We start from the raw sequence: 6,000 nt of genomic DNA on the forward strand, positions 1-6,000 counted from the left end.
TGTCCAGGTTTTTTATGTTGGGTTGGTGGGGTATGCTCTTCTGAACAGTTCCGTCTTTAGTGCTTTCCGGAAGTTTAGTTGGTCGAACGTAGTTTTTACTTCTTTTGGCAATGCGTTCCATATTTGTGCGCTTAAGTAGGAAAAGCTGGATGCATAGGTGGATTTGTACTTGTTATACATGTAACGTTCAACAGCAGCCACACTTTGGAATATTGACCTTGACACTATTTTAATTTTACTACAATTATTTTGATTGAGTGTTGTGCTTCTCTTATCGTTCTATGGAGCTACTGTTTTCTTATGATTGCTTTGTGGATTCTGATTGGTTTCATAGAAGCGATCTGAAAAAATGAGCGACAAATTTCGAAGTGTGGAAGTCTAAGACCTCTGCAAGCAACTTAAGCAGCTAACGAGCTATTAATCATCAATATTTGGATACCACCAACCAATTATTGACGTTAATTGGCACCGATTAGGATTTGTCCGTGCATTGGCTGCATGCAATTCTATAATGCTGGGTGCCTAGACAGGGGCGTAGCTACGTGGGGCCACAGGGGCATGGGCCCCCACAGATTACGCCCTGGCCCCCTCTACATTGACCCCCTCCCCTGCCGTCGCCGCCCACCCGCCCCCACCTCCCCCCAAACCCTGCCAGCCGAAGAGTTTTCTTCAGCGCCGGTCGACTCCGGCGCCTTCGTTGTGGGATCATCTGTTTCTGATGCCTTATGTCCTGCACCATGCATGTAGCCCCATGCAAGACGTTAAGGCGTCAGAAACAGATGATCCCACAACGAAGGTGCCGGAGTCGACCGGCGCTGAAGACTCTTCGGCTGGCAGGGATTGGGGACCTCCGCCAGCAAACAAGGTACCTGATGCGGCAGGGGGGGGTTTGCGGTTGTGGCGGATGCGGTCCAAAGTGGTGGCGCGGGGGTTGGGTTTGCGGTTGCGGTGGCGGGGGGGTCCAAAGTGGTGGGGGAGGCAGCTAAACAGCGCCCCCCCTCCTGCCGAGGTCTGGCTACGCCCCTGTTAGATATCATAGCGCACAACCCCAAAGGGGGCGTGGCTATTGGAGGGATATAGGCGTTTCAAAAAGTTGTATGTAATGTTAAAGAATAATGGGTCTTTAGACCCAAATGCAGTTTCAGCAGGTGTAAATCTGGTGCCCAGAGCTGGGTGTGGAAAGCGGCGGTAAGCGCTATTCTAGAAAGGGTGTGCGCGTTTTAGGATTAGCGCTTTACACCAAACTTTTCCAACACCCATTTCTGAGCACCATTTAGAGAAGGCAGTCTGGAGAAGCCGTGGAGCCCAACCACCAGAAGAAAAGGTGAGTCGGGATGCGGGGGCACAGCCACAGCCGTGACAAAATGCTGATGAATTTTGTCACGGCTGTGGCCGTGCCCCCGCATCCCGACTCACCTTTTCTTCTGGTGGTTGGGCTCCATGGCTTCTCCAGACTGCCTCCCTGGCACTACATTCTTCCTGCATGGATGCCCCTACTGCCTGTTTTCCTAGCCTGAGTCCAGTGATTATCCAAGCCTCAGTCTGATGTCCCAGTATCTTAGCCTCTCTCTGGTGCCCTTGCTGTGTTCTTCAGTGCATTCCAAGCCTCATTCCAGGGCACCATAGTTTGTGACATCACTAGTGAGGGCCTTTATAAGGAACCATGGGACTCTCATGCTTTGCCTTCACAACAGGATTTCCTGTCTACTTGTGCGTGCCTGGTATTGTGTATTTCCTGTTTGAATTTGACCTGTTTTTCCTGTCTTCAGCAGTGGCGTAGCTAGGTGGGGCGCCAGGGGAGCGGCTGCTCCCCCAAATGGAGTTCTGCTGGCACCGGCGCCTATTTTTTTCTCATCATGTTGCATTGAAAATGTGCACCGGCAGAAGTCCACTCTTGCGCCGCTTTCGCTCCCCCCGCGCCGTCAACCTGGCTCCGCTTCTGGTCTTCAGCTTCGGTTCCAACTCCGTTTGTCTTCAGTTCCAGTTCCAGCCCTGCCTGCCTCTAGCTCCAGCTTTGCCTGTCTCCAAGCCCAGTTCTATTTGTCTCCAGCTCCAGCCCTGTCTTGCCTGGTTTCTGCCCAGGTGGTTCGCCTGCCACTAGCCACAGTATCTGGCATCGGCCCAAGGCCTCACCTTCCCTGAGATCCTGATAGATTTTTTCTCTAGGACAGGTCAACCTCTCCTGCCTGGTTAAACTGTTTTCAGTACCAACCCCAAAGGAGTAAGATTAGCAAGTCACCTTTTACAAGGGTCGCGCTAAGTAATAACTCAACTTCTCTTTCAATTCCTAAAGCCTGGTTTGACTGGTCTGCTTCATTGACTTTTTGAGTGCTTAATTCACTAGGCAACTTTGCTATCAACTGACACAGGGGTATTTAATCCAGAACTGAAGAGGTGTTAATTGAGCTCTGTGACAAGAATGAAATTGCTTTGTTACATGGTTCAGTGGATTCACTATCTGCCAAAGTCCACTGGCAAAGTGTTGTGCAAATGCTTCAAACAGAAGCTTTTTAGCGTGCAGGCCTAGATCACAGCATATTTAGGAAATGGAAGACCGCTGACATCACCCATATTGCCATCCCAGCTTGGTGTGACAGTAGCGTGATTAAAGTTCAGCTATTTCCCTTCCCTTCCTAATGTAACATACTACTACTACTACTTATCATTTCTAAAGCGCTACTAGACATATGCAGCGCTGTACACTTGAACATGAAGAGACAGTCCCTGCTCGACAGAGCTTACAATCTAATCAGGACAGACAAACAGGACAAACAAACATCGTGGTCTTCTTTGGTGATGGACCACTGGAAATGACAACCCTGTGTGGCTTTCCCCACTCAAAGGTCAAATGCATCAAAAATCCATATCATCATAACATTTCTGTTGATTCTTAGTTTTCTAAATTTTATTTCAATGTACTCTGGTTCTTGTTACAGCCTCTAGTGGCAATGTAGGAAACAAAGTACAAGGGATTTGGGATTTGGTCTTGCCCCTAGCTCTGGGTGGGCAACCTGCGGCTTGGCACTAAATTTTATACAGCCCTTGAGACCGTAGGAAGTATACATAGAAAATGTCATTAACCAGAGTTTTAGTGATTTTAAATATTGTGTTTCATAAATATTTTTAGAACAGCCACTCTAGCTGCTTGTCTCCATCATTTTAGTTCACATTTATTTATTTATTTATTTATTTATCTATCTATCACAGAAGGTCTACAGAACTCTGTGCAGGTCTTGTGGCCCCCTGTGTATAAAGGCTGCCTTTTCCTGCCCTACCCTGTAGCTCAACTTAAGTTATATTCAGGTACGTTAGATATTTTTCCTGTCTCCAGAGGTCCTACCATCTAAATTCATACCTGAGGTAATGGGGGGAGGGGGGGGGGGTTTAAGTGACTTGCCAAATATCATAAGAAGTAGCAGTGGGATTTGAACTCATTTCCTTCGTGCTAAGCCTGCTGCTTTAACCACTAAGCCATTCCTCCACTCTATTAGGAACTGGACTTTGCAAATGAAGGCAGGATGAAAACCCTACATTTCTGGGACCAGGAGATCCGATGCACAGGAAGTGGGTGTGTCCCAGGCAAACCTACAGCCTATACCCCTTTTTCAATTAACTGTCAGACCTGTAGCCCCCCCCTCCTAAAATTGTGATACTTGAACAGAACAGTCATGATCAACACCTAATAATCCTATAAAACCCCAGATTAACGTATGTGCCGATGGCTCATTGGGTTTTTATAGTAATCGGGATCTATTGTTTTGCTTTGACCTCACCTGCTCATCGCTGCCCCCAGACTGCTCTTGGTGACTGCCTAAGGGTTGGTCCACCCTGGGGAACTGGACACAAAGATGTGGATTCATCTTTAGAATAAAGGGAATGGGACTTATATACTGCCTTTCTGACATTTTTGCAACTACATTCAAAGCGGTTTACATATATTCAGGTACTTATTTTGTACCAGGGGCAATGGAGGGTTAAGTGACTTGCCCAGAGTCACAAATAGCTGCAGTGGGAATTGAACCCAGCTCCCCAGGATCAGACTCCGCTGCACTAACCACTAGGCTACTTTTTGGGTGTTAGTAAAACAGTCAACCTGTGAGACACGCTCAAACGTAGAAGGGGGTCTAGGACGGTCTTGGACTTGATTCTATCTACTGGCTAACCACAGAGAAGAAGTAAATTAAAGTTTGCCTTGCCTCAAACACCTTTAATCTTTATTGGTATACTATCTATGCTGAGTAGAAATGACATTCTAAAGGGGCATATTTTCCCTCAGCTATTTTACGTACCTGCAATTAGTTTAAAAGAGAGAGAGAGAGAGAGAGAAAATGAAAACGCCCATGTCCTGTCATTTCTGCTCAGTGTGTTTTTGTTAAATTCTGCTCCTAGGCACTGTTCCTCCAACTGCATTGCTGCCAGTGGGGGGTGATGCTTCAATATTATGTTTTCAATTGCTAGGGACAGGCAAGTTCCCTGGAGTCCTGCAGAGCTTGCCTGTCCCTCACTATTGAAAATGTGATAGTGAAACAGCGCCCCCCCCCCCCCCCCCCCCCCCACTGATAAAACCATAGGTGGAGGACTCCTGCTCAGCTTAAAGGGAACAGCATAGCTCCAAGAAGGACACCCCCAGCCTCATGTTAAAAAAAAAAAAAAACATTTGTTCACTCTTGTTCTTCAGACTTCACAAAACATAACAACCCATCCCAAAATGCTTCAAAGCAAATCCCTGACAGGACTCCAGGTTGCTTTTTTTTTTCACATGGGAACATTTGAAGACTCCAGGGGATGGCGGCGTTTTCTTCTGTGCAGGAGCTGATCTTTAAAAAAAAAAAAAAATGTTTACATCTCCATTAAATCAAGGTCAATGACTTCACCCCCATGTCTTTGCTAAGAGAAGACTTAAGCATTTCCCTGTAATTTGGTTTATGAGTCTTTAATGTTGATTAAACACATATGGCAAAATGGCACTAAAAAGTCCCCTGGGTACTTTCAAATTGGGTACAATATGAAGCCAGAACAGCGTGAAACCTGTTCTTACCTGAGCCGCGCACCTCTGGAAGCAGCACCAAGTTTAGAATGAGATTGGCAAGTAATTAGAAATAAAAAAAAATTCACAGCCGCATTAATTGCAGGCCGGATGTGTCTTGGAATGATTCAGCCACTAAGTGAAACTTTCAGAATATAAAGGGTTACAGGCACAGTTCCCTCTGTCTAAGCTGAGTGGGAGTCCTCCTCTTATAGTCTTACCAGTGGGGGCGCTGTTAAACCATCATATTTTCAATAGTGAGGGACAGGCAAGCTCTGCAGGATTCCAGGGAACTTGCCTGCCCCTTGCAATTGAAAACACAATATGGAAGCACTGCCCCCTACTGGCAGCAATGCAGTTGGAGGAACTCCCACTCAGCTTAGAGGGAACAGTGGTTACAGGCAGGGGCGTATCTGAAAGTCGGCGGTAGCGGGGGCCGAAGCCAGAGTGAGGGGGCACATTATAGCCCCCCCAGCCACCGCCATTTCTGACCCCCCCCCCCCCCGCCGCCGTGGGTACCTTTGCTGGTGGGGGACCCCAACCCCCACCAGCCGAGGTCCACTTCCTCCTGCCGCTGCGAGGTTTTTTAAGTTCTTCATCGGGATTCGTCCTCCGTCACTCTGTGCTGCTGTTCAAAGAAGCTGCTAGCTGAATGCAGTTTAATTCGGACTGAGTCTGACATCGCTGCTGCACGTTGTACATGAGTCTGACGTCCTGCACGTACAACGTGCAGCAGCGACGTCAGACTCAGTCCGAAACTGCATTCAGCTAGCAGCTTCTTTGAACAGCAGCACAGAGTGACGGAGGATGAATCCCGATGAAGAACTTAAAAAACCTCGCAGCGGCAGGAGGAAGCAGACCTCGGCTGGTGGGGGTTGGGGTCCCCCGCCAGCAAAGGTACCCACGGCGGCAGTAGGGGGGTCCAGGGCAAAATCTGCGGGGGCCCAGGCCCCTGTGGCCCCAAGCAGATACGC

The sequence above is a fragment of the Microcaecilia unicolor genome, chromosome 8 (assembly GCF_901765095.1).
Source record: "Microcaecilia unicolor chromosome 8, aMicUni1.1, whole genome shotgun sequence".
Lineage (NCBI taxonomy): Eukaryota > Metazoa > Chordata > Amphibia > Gymnophiona > Siphonopidae > Microcaecilia > Microcaecilia unicolor.